The sequence below is a fragment of the Alosa sapidissima genome, chromosome 14 (genome assembly GCF_018492685.1).
Source record: "Alosa sapidissima isolate fAloSap1 chromosome 14, fAloSap1.pri, whole genome shotgun sequence".
NCBI classification, from domain to species: domain Eukaryota; kingdom Metazoa; phylum Chordata; class Actinopteri; order Clupeiformes; family Clupeidae; genus Alosa; species Alosa sapidissima.
In genome coordinates this window covers 29164315-29176548 of record NC_055970.1, presented here as the reverse complement: position 1 = coordinate 29176548, position 12234 = coordinate 29164315, and positions in this window count along the sequence as shown.

Below are 12234 nucleotides of genomic sequence, written 5' to 3'. Positions count from 1 at the left end.
TAGGCCTATTCACTGAACCACCTTGCTTATTTTCTTTGCACTTTGCATATTGTGTGGATTCATACTGTATGATTTAAACTGGCATATCTTACATAGACAGTGTTGCAGAACTGTTTTTACATACAAGTTAGTTCAATATTGCAAACAACTCATCTATATTATATTTTACCACGTCTGCTCGCGGACCACTTGGGATAGCTTGCGGACCACACTTTGAGAAACACTGGTCTACGAATATGACAGTGGTCCAGTCAAATCTTTTACTGTCTATGGTCAAATCCCAGCCGAGCTATAACTGTAGCTCGACTTACCTGTGCATGTAAACATACTGACTGACAAAAAATCAGAATGAGTAATTATAACAGACGAGTAGCCCTGTGGACACACAATATTGTTGGAAAATTGAGATGTGTGAAATGGTAATCAGAAATAATTTGTTATAAAAAAAAAGACTAAAATGTGTTGACTAAAACTGACTAAGACTAAGATACCTTTAGTTTTCTTTTGACTAAAACTAGACTAAAATGACGAGACTTTTAGTCAACTAAAACTTGACTAACAAAAATGATATTTGAATGACTAAACATGACAAAGACTAAAAAGGACATTTCGTCACAAGACTAAGACTAAGACTAAATTAAAAATAGGTGACAAAATTAACACTAGGCTGAGTGTCGGTGCCCCCTCCCCCAGCCAGCCCACCGCCGCAACCGCCCCTGCCCATCCCACCCCGCCCCACCCTTGCACGCACGCATTAGAATGAACTCGATAGAACTTGCTGTAATCAGTTTCACATCAAAAATAAAAGATTGACTGAGATATGATCACACTTGCTGTGATTTAAACATAAAGGTCAAAGATTGACGTCATAGGGTGTGTTGAACTCGGCTTGACCCAAGGATTCCAATGATACCTCATTTTGACATTCGGGTCAACGAGTCAAAAGTTACGTCCGTGAACACACGTCCAAATTTGGCCTGTTGGTGGCGCTAGAGCGCTTGAGGTGCCGCCATGAAACTTGGTGAAATTAATTATTTGACTGTCCCGAATCAGTGTGCAAAATTGTATAACTTTTTACCAGACGGTTCAATGGGCTGCCATTGACTTCCATTGCAGAATAATGCACATCAGCAACTACTGGCCAAAATGCATTTTTGCCAATTACAGAGCCCCCTGGAGGTCAAAGGTCACCAAATTTCTTGAGCGTCCTCCCGATGGGGTCTGAGGTACATGTACTAAGTTTGGTTTTGATACATGAAAACGTTGCTGAGATATGAGCTCACTTCCTGTTTGACGGCTTCGCCATAAATTTCGATAGGCTGTTATAGACCAATGCTTTTGTCAATTGTTCCAGGCATGGTCTGAAGATCTCTGCCAATTTTGGTGAGGATCCGCTGAAATTTGTGACCTGCGAAAACTTGTACGTGTTTTTGATTAAATCCAATATGGCGGCCGAATCAATTACGATGACATCACAAGTTGGCTTGGGTCGGCCTAAGGACCTCCAACAGTATTACCAGACACAACTAGTGCATTTTAATTCTAAGCACAACAGCAGCTACAGGCCAAAAGGCATGTTCCTAAATTACAGCGCCCCCTAGAGGTCAAAGGTCACCAGATTTTTTGAGCGTCCCCCTGATTGGGTCCTGAGTCCATGTACTTAGTTTGGTTATGATAGATGAATGGGTTGCTGAGATATGATCTCACTTCCTGTTTGGCGGCTTCGCCGCAAATTTCGATTGGATATTACGGGTGAACGGTTATAGTTCCAAAGACAAAACACCACAACTTTTGTTAGGCTTGGTCTGAAGATCATGTATGTCAAGTTTGGTGACGATTGGACAAAATTTGTGACCTGTGAAGTTTTAGTTTCACTTTCACTAAAATCCAATATGGCGGAAAATCCATCATGGCGGAAAATGACGTCATAGGGTGCGTTGAACTCGTCCTGGTCCAAGGATTCCAATGGTACCTCATTTTCCAAAATCGGGCCAACAGGTCAAAAGTTACGTGCGTGAACACACGTCCAACTTTGGCCTGTTGGTGGGGCTAGAGCCCTGGAGGTGCCAACATGAAACTTGGTGAAATTATGGGACTGTCCCTAATCAGTGTGCCAAATTTCACAACTTTTCACCAGACGGTTCTATGGGCTGCCATTGACTTCAATGACAGAAGCGTAATAAGTATAACCGCAAGCGGGGATTTCCGGGGTCCGAGCAAAACAAACATGAGGTAGCATAGCTTTTTAGTTTTACATATGCTTTGATTGTTTGGGCCCAATTGTTCAAAAGAAACGTGATCGGATTTCGGTTATCGGATTTTAGTTACCGGATTTCGGCTAACGGATTGGATCAAATCTTGAAAAAAGCTTGTTCAAAGAGAAACAAGGATCCTAACCTGGCTAGCGCCACCACTTCTCAATGAGACGTGGTCTGGGAACCAAGCGTTCATTTTCTCGTATTTGAACAAAAAAAGCCCAGATCCGTTTATTTGGGTGCCACGGATGTCTATCAAATGCGTCTGTGCATAGCTCATCATCGTCTTGCTTTCCCCCCTGTTCTGTGATTGGTTCCCGATAATCAGGCTAAAATTTGCTCCATGGTCTCCAGGCTGCCTTAGCAGCGTGAATCAAATCGCGCGCAAGGCAGCATGGGAACACCCAGGCTACAAGGATCCTGAAATTGGATTAGATCATATAATCTATTCTTGGTTTTGATCTGGATAAAACCTTCACTTTGTGGTTCAAAACTTTTGAGTTGGATTGGAATAAATTTGATGCATAAAATTAGGATTACCCTGTGCTGTAACGTTATAGTGTGCTAACCTCCACAACCTAATAGTATTCTAACAATACCCTATTCTAGTGTGCTAACCTCCACAACCCAACAGTATTCTAACAGCAGTATTCTAGTGTGCTAATCTCCACAACTCAATAGTATTCTAACAATACTCTATTCTACAGGACTATGCATTTGTCATGGATAAGATGAAGGGTCTGATAATGGAAGGCAGTGTTTCCCACAGAATGGAATTGTATTTGTGGTGGTAGGTGAAGGGGGGTGGGGGTGGGTTCTGTGTTGGAGTCAATAAGATGAACAGCCTATAATTATGCAGTTATACTTGCCTTGCACAACAAGTCCTGACAAGTAGCTGTAACGTTACAGTGTGCTAACCTCCACAACACAACAGTATTCTTAACAGTATTCTATTCTAGTATGCTAACCTCCACAACCCAAATGAAGGAACTGTAGGGGGCGATGTGGGTCAAGGTAGAGTGAGTGTGTGGCGAGCAGGCAGAGCCTCGGTCAGAAGGCTCAATGGTATGGAGTGATGACACGGAGATGGCAGGTTTCGGTGCAACACAAGTGAACTTTATTTGAGTTTCAATTCATCTTTTCTTTTGTTCTTTACTTGTATGTGTGCTGCATCAAAGAGGAAACAAACAGAAAATGGAGTAATCAGTGAAATGGGGTAAATCAGTACAGATCCCAACTCACAAACAAACCAATTGACATTTGAACAATAAACTGAAATCATATAAGGTACAACTAAACAATACTTGACATCCCAAGTCAACCAACATCACCTAATCATCTCTCACATGGGACTCCAACACACCAAACCAACAAACAAAGACCTTAACTTTACACATGATGGCAGAGCTACTCTACAAACTGATAAACATCACAAAAGTCATAGTGAGGGTCATTAAAGTGATGACTTACGTTAACTCAAAGACGCACACAGAGTAGGACACACTGGAGTGCTGGGTTGAGATGAACAAAAGAGTGAACTGAGGGCGAGCAAACAATTTATCCTGGTCTGAGCCCCTGCTCCGGAGCTACAGGGTTTACCAGCAAGTAAACTGGGTGTGGTTAGGTGGCAGAGCCAAACAATCCTGCAATTTCTCCACAGCACTTTCACCTCAAGCCCTCCTTACACTGACAGACTTTGGAAAGATTTGCAAAGATTTGGAAAAGATTTTTGAAAGACTACAGTCTCGGACCCTCTCACATCTAAAGACAAGTAGTAGAGTTTTAAGTCACAGACTATGATTTTGCAATGACTAGGGATCTTGCAGGGTCACTATTTACAAGACTGCAACACGATTCCTTTAAATGATCACCCATCGTGCAATAGATAAACAGGAACTGAAAATTATAGCCTACTAAACTCAAAGTCGTATTTTTGTGTTTTTGCAGCATTGTTTCATGCGTGACATCCTTAACCGATACAGAGTTGTTCTGTCAAGTGGAAGAGCCAACTAAATATGTATAAGAAATGACAAATATTATAAGAATAACAAATAATTATAGGCTACAGCTGTGTCGGAGTCAATAAGATAAACAGCCTATAATTATACAGTTACACTTGCCTTGCACTACAAGTCCATATTGACAAATAGCTGTAATGTTATAGTGCGTTAACCTCCACAACCCAACAGCATTCTATTGTAGTAATGCTTCAAGTGTGATTTGAACTCTCAACCTAAGAATCACCAGTACAAGGCATTATCACACTGAGCCACTGTCAATCCTACATGTTGCCCAGTCATATTCACATGGTGAAAATGTATATTGGTAAACACACAACAAGAAAAACTCCAAGCATACATTTGACAATAAAATGAAGGGCTTCCCTAAAAGAGTACACCTGAAAACTTTTTGAAATTCTGGGGCAATTAGACATTTGTAGAGAAGAACACTAATGGATGAAATATAAATATGATAGACTTAATGATGAAGGAAAAATAGTGAACAAAGAAGTTCCCCTAAATGTCAGAGTGTCTCGCCGTTCTGATTCTTGGCAACTAATGACTGTGTATGTTGATTGCCTGATGTCATTCAGGTGCTGTTCAATAACCAATAGCATGTGCAGCTTGATCCTAAAGTTCTAATTGGTATTCGAACACTCAACCTAAGAAACACCAGTACAAGGCATTATCCCACTGAGCCACTGACAATCCTACATATTTGGCAGTCACATTCACATCGTGAAAATGTGTGTTGGTAAACACACAAGAAAAACTCCAAGCATACATTTGACAATAAAATGAAGGGCTTCCCTAAAAGAGTACACCTGAAATCTTTTTGAAATTCTGGGGCAATTAGACATTTGTAGAGAAGAACACTAATGGATGAAATATAAATATGATAGACTTAATGATGAAGGAAAAATAGTGAACAAAGAAGTTCCCCTAAATGTCAGAGTGTCTCGGCATTCTGATTCTTGGCAACTAATGACTGTGTATGTTGATTGCCTGATGTCATTCAGGTGCTGTTCAATGGTGTGAATCTTCAATAACCAATAGTATTCGAGCTAGAGCCTAAAGCACTACCAGGGATTCGAACTCTCAACCTAACAAACATCAGCACTAGGCATTATCCCACTGAGCCACTGACAATCCTACATATTTGGCAGTCACATTCACATCGTGAAAATGTGTGTTGGCAAACACACAACATCAAGAAAATTCCTAGCATACGTTTGACAATAGAATTAAGGGCTTTATAAAAAAGAGTACAGATCTGAAAATGTGCACTGTTAATGGTATCCACATAATGATGGTTGTATGGTTGTTCTCCAAGGAAAAAAAAAATTACTCATATAGGAATATAGGTGATATAGGAGAAATAAGCTGAGTGGTCGAACTTTATTGGTCTATATCTCTGAAATGGAAAAACATATCCAAATTCTTTTGATAACTTTTGTGAGGCTTTGTCTAAACATTGTCTGTGAGAATTTTTGTGAAGATTTGATAATTTTTGAAGCCTGTGAAACTTTTTATGATGTTTGGCTTTTCTCTGAAATTGTGGCAAAAGTAAACATTTTTAGAGCATAAGACCAGGGTGAAAAAGATGCATCTGAATGTAGAGATTAATATGATGAAAGAATTTTGAGTCTAGGTCAATCTGGTAAGGAGAAATAAGCATTTTTGACAAGAGCGCCACCTTTGGGTGCAGTACCCCAAATTTTGGGTTATGGATAGTGGGGGGTACTGGTAACAATACTTGAAAATGTGAAGTTTCTAGGACTTACGGTTTATAGGAATATAGGTGATCTAGGAAAAATGGCCTAAGGCCTAACTTTATTGGCCTATATCTCTGAAATGGAACAAAATATCAAAATTCTGACGGATAACTTTTGTGAGGCTTGGTCTAAACATTGTCTGTGAGAATTTTGGTGAAGATTTGATTATTTTTGAAGAGTGTGAAACTTTTTATAATGTTTGGCTTTTCCATGAAATTGTGTCAAAAGTAAACATTTTTAGACCATAAGACCAGGGCCAAAAAGATGCATCTGAGTTTAGTCAAAGTCAAAGTCAAAGTCAGCTTTATTGTCAATTTCTTCACATGTTCCAGACATACAAAGAGATCGAAATTACGTTTCTCACTATCCCACGGTGAAGACGAGACATATTTTACCAATTTTAAGTCCACAGACAAACATAACATTCAAGTCAACAAAAAAGTAAGTAAATAAGTAAATAAGAGGGCACATATAATAATGAAAAAATAAGAGCAGCAAAATTTGGTTGAAATTGTGCATAGACAGTCAATAAAATACTAGTGCAAAGTCAGGCCAATAAAAGGCTTGGGTAGTTCTGTTTGACCTAAGTAAGAAGAAAGTGGCATAGTGGTGCAAGTTATGTAAGAGCAGCAGAAGTGTTGTGTTTTCAGGACAACAACAACAAGTTGTAAAGTGTACAAGTGTGCAAGTGTGCAAGTGGAGTAGTGCAAGCGGCCATTGTGGGTCCAATGTCCAGGATGTTATGTAGCTGAGGGTGGAGGGGGGAGAGGAGGGAGAGAGTTCAGCATCCTTACAGCTTGGTGTATGAAGCTGTTGGTGAGTCTGGTAGTGCGGGAGCGCAGGCTTCTGTACCTCTTTCCAGAGGGCAGTAGATCAAACAGATTGATTGTTTAGAGATTGTTTAGAGATTAATATTATGAAAGAATTTTGAGTCTAGGTCAATCTGGTAAGGAGAAATTAGCATAATTAACTTTTTTTTCCAACAGCGCCACCTTTGGGTGCAGTACCCCAAAAATTGGGTTATGGGCAGAGGGGGGTACTGGTAACCATACCTAAAAATTTGAAGAGTTTTGGAGTTATGGTTTAGGCTGCAGTATGACTTTTACAGAATTTTGGCCAAAAGCTACGCTGCTCGGACCCCTAATAATAGGGAAGAAAACATAGAAACACAATGGGTGCCTTCGCAGCTTCTCTGCTTGGTCCCCAATTAAATCATTTTATTATTATGAACCAGTTGCAAACTATTACAAAATGCTTTGTTCATCATTTGTAAAGCATTGTTCCTATGTTAATTCTCATAAATAAAGTATTTGTACACACAGTTATAAATGGTTTGTTCATAGTAAATAAGCCTATATCTAAAATATGTTTATGAATGATTGTTAATACTTAATAAATTATGCAATAATATACACATGCACTAATGATTAGTTAGGGTGAGGATACATCTTTTATAAACCACTTCCTAATACTATAATTCATTATTAACTCAGGGGTTACAAGTGGTTAGTTAATGATATTTTGTGAGATTATCTAAAGTGAGGACTTTCTATGCCTTACAACACATTTTCAAATGAGTTGTAAAGATTACATTCACATCCATTCATTTAGCAGACAAGCGACGTACACATGTCAATTAAATTAAAGGCCATTGACATAACGGTGAAAGCCAGGAATCTAACCCCCCAACTTTTCAGGCTACTGCATGCTAGTCCAGCTGCTTATCCACTACACTACCTTGGCCCAGATAGAAACCCCTACAACTATGCAGGAGTTTCTGTTTTCTTCTACTACACACTGTTATTAAACATCTGTAAACTATTATTAAATGCTGTATTCTTCATTTGTAAAGCATTATTCCTACATTAATTCTCATCTGTAAAGATAGATAGATAGATAGAAGCATTTGTTCACACATTTGTTTACACACAGTTAAAATGGTTTGTTCATAGTAAACACGCATATCTATATTATATTTTTGAATTGACTGTTGTAATACCACTGGGCAGAGGTAGTGTAGTGGTCAGGGACCCAGGTTAACATGCAGTAACCTATAAAGTTGGGGGTTCAAACCCCGGCATCCACCAACGTGGCCTTGCCCTTTAATTTCATTGAATTTCATGTGTTAGGTCGCTTTGGGTGAAAGTGTTGGCTAAATGAATAAATGCAAGTGTAAACTTTATAACTCATTTTTAAATGTGTTGCAAGGCATAAAACGTCCTCACTTTAGATGAGCTCACAAAATATCATTAACTAACCACTTGTAACTCCTGAGTTAATTATTAATTATAGTATTAGGAAGTGGTTTATAAAATATGTATCCTCACCCTAACTAATCATTAGTGCATGTGTATGTAACAACTGTTAAATAATGGAAATATTACTTAATCAAAAACATATTATTGCATCATTTATTAAGTACTAACAATAATGTATAAACATATTTAAGATATAGGCTTATTTACTATGAACAAACTATTTATAGGTGTGTGAACAAATGCTTTACTGATGATAAATTAGAAATGACTAATGATGAACAAACCATTAACTAATAAGTAACAAAGGCTTAATAAATGATGAATTGTGTGTAGTTATTATAAAGTGTTACCAAATTTTTTATATTTTAACGTTTAAATGCATCAATCTGGTGCGCTTTGAAAAGAAAGGTTAGCTTAGACTTGTTTATTTTTATCTATGAATGGAAATATTTCTGCCTAAGCTAATAGTTACGTCGTTCCCGTGATGTCACATTGTCGCACGACAGGTCGGGAATGGCGACTGTATCGGGGGCTTATGTGTGCACGTGTTTGGCTCCCTGCATTGGAAACTGAAAGAGATAGAGCCTATATAAAGTGGAAAGGAAAATAAATTGTAAAAAAAAATCATATTGTTTAAAATTGTTGCACAAATTCAATGTTATTCTATCATGTTTTTGAAATGTAGATTTATGTCACACTGTTCATACAATGGGGAACCTAAAACATGATAACTGACTGACAAGAGCCCTCTGTGTATTCCTAAAAATATGTGTGTGGTGACAGGCATCCTTATCTGTCTGTGCTGGTGCCACTGAGTGTGCTGCCACTTTGCCGAGACTAACCTACATCTTGTCCTGCTTTTTTTACATGTATGCCTTGTTTGGGATAGTGTCCCAGACAAACAGCATCATCACTGTGACCAAAGTCTAACACAGTCTGTGGGCGGAACGACGGAGGTAATTGTTTTCGGTCTTTAGCAGCAGCTATCTCAGGGGTTTTAGCATAACTGGATTTGACTGGAGCCACAGCCAGTGCCCCTCCTCCTTTGGCTGTTATTTTTTAACATTAATCTAGCTATCAAGTATCATCTGGGGATTACCAGAATATCTGCCTAAACCTTTTAATAGGTGCCTGCAGAACACAATAACAGGCCCGAGCAATGCTAATAGAAGCCAGTCTGCAATTTACTGTTGGGCTGGAAATGTGCTCTTTATCTGCCTTTCTAGTCGGAGTGGTGGCCATGAAAGGCAGGGGAAATAATTATGTGCTAAAGCTGTCATGCTAAACCAAACTGCTATAGTGTTCAGTGTCATACAAAGCTACATTCTGATTTATTCATGAAGATTTTTCCCTGCAGAGTCCCCTAACCCGGGAAACATTTCCAGCCTGTGCTGAGACCAAAAATAATACGCTGTCTCTGGGAGAACTGGTCAAGTGGATGAACAACGACCTTCCTGAAATCCCTCTCCTCTTCCTGAAGAGCTGGACGGCTCCAGTTGTAAGGACGACCGCAGCTTCTCCTAACTGTGCTTTTAAAATTCAAAGGACACAACAAGAGGCACTCACCGAGGATATGCTTTGAAAAAGATCAATGTCCTTGTTAAGTGTTGGGGTATAAATAAGCCTTAAGACTGCCGCAATGAAATGCATTCCAAACAGTGGCCAGACAAACGCATGGATACTGGATGCGGAGAATGTATCACTGTGCATCCTTTTCATTTCCTCCTGGACCAACCTCATTAGCCCAGCTGTTTCTGAAAATCCTACCTGATTATTTATGAAAATAAATACTTAGGCCCTATGCCTCTACATACTGAGCTGAAGCATAGTAAAGTAAAATCATATACGTGGCAGGTTTTAAGTGCACTACCTGGTAAATGACAATATAGATCACAAGACCCTAAGAGCCTGGAGATAAATATATCGAAATAGGTTGGATGTCTTTTCATCATGTTGCCATCTATACTTCTAGACAATCAGTGCAGTACATCAGTTGTGTGTAGAACATACTGGATATTATATAGTATATGTGGGCAAGTATATTCCTAAGGCTGAAAGTAAAAATATTCAGCAAAAACTGTGCTGTAAGAATTGATTGATTTTGGTAGATAATAACAGCATGAGGTTTTAACCTATTGTTCATCCATGTATAGCAAACATAGGCAGAATAACGGGCACATTAGTGGTGAATTTATGAAATATTTATGGACATCAAAATGAACGCTTTCATTCAAAGCTGAACTCTGCTGCAACGGCAGAGGGAGAATTGGGCTTTAATGGCCATGCCAGCAGATTCCTGTGGTCCTGGACCGCTTTTCAAAACCCACTCAGCTTGGGAAAATAGTCTGCAAATGATATTATATAAATAGCCTCTGTGTTGTGCCATTCATTAAAATCCATTTTCTAAATCACTTTTTCAGAAATTACTGATGGTGCACGGGGAGTGTTTGTTGTTGTCCTTGTATTCTTTTCCAGGTCAGATTGTTTCCATGGCGGATATTACAAACACATTTTTGTACATTGGCACAGTGCGACAGGAAGAGAAAAGAAGTAAATAATCAAATAATGATCATAATTCCCTAAAGCTTAGAGGGGGAACGTGGGGGAAAAATCCCCATCATGCATCATGCCTAAGCTGCCTGTCTCTTCCAAGAAAAATGTCCATAATCTCCACCTGCCTGATGCTGCTAATGTGTAATATTAACAGGAGTAAATGTCACTCTGTGTCCTCCTGCAAGTCTCATATTAGTGACCTTATGTGTGATGGTCCTTGATGGCTGCTATGACGTCTTCGCCACAAGAGTGCTCAGTAGGGAAGCCACTGACAGCAAGGGAGGAGTGGAAACTACAACTACAACAAAGATGCAATAGACCTATGGTTGGTAGCCATGCGGTTGCATCAGGTAGACCAATATATCGGTTTGGCTGATATCTCTGCCATTTTTTGCCATTTTTAAACTTATCGATGCATATTGATATTGGCCAACTCATATCGGTTTTGCCGATATTTGTCCAAATGTGCCTTTTTGTGTTTAATCCAACATACAGCTGGTTCAAATTTACTGTCACAATTTTTTTAATTATTTTTATAAATGACTTGTTTTGTAGCCTAATTTGAATACTTGCAGTAGCATTACACTGATGTTTCTCATGTCATTTCCTGCACTTCTCTCACAAAACGAGTCAGCTGTCAGCATTCAAGGTTTGTATGTCCTGCGTGTTTCCCAGACAGTGCATGCCTCTTCTCTGCAACCTGTCAGTGTGGAGAATAGCCTAAAGCCTGGAAGGCTAACCCGTATCAGCCTGCTTGTATTTGTAGCCTACTTTTAGTTCATTTAAGGTAAATAAACCATCTTTAACTCCATATTTTGCCCTTTTTTCTCATAGAAGTATTCAAAGAAAATTCAGTATGTTATTGCAACAGATCAATAAATATCGACCCAGAATATTGGCCAAATATTGGTTATCCGCCATGCTAAATCATAGATATCGATATCGGTATCGGCCTTAAAAAATGCATATCGGTCATGCAGTGTCATTAGCAGAAGTGAATAAAAGTGAAGGAGTAGACTGCATAAACTGTATAGACTGCTTTAACATGACCATTGGGAAGATTATTCATGGTGTCATTCATTCTGCTTGTCCTGCTTTTGGAAAGCCAGTGCAGGCCTAGTTAGCCTGAGCAGAGATGCTAGAGTTCTAGAGTGATGATGGATTGCTCATTCTAACCGGGACCACAGCAGGAATTCGCTGACTGCCCCATTTAGTGTTAGCACTCCAATCAGCGTGCCGAGCCCCACTCACAGATCTGTCACTCTGCTGCGACCGACTGACTGTTCTGGGCTGCCAGATATTCCACTCTACCGTTCCCTGAATGTCTCCCCACACTCCCCCTCCCCCTGCCACTCATGCTGTAAGCTCCATCCACAAACACCACCCTGATATA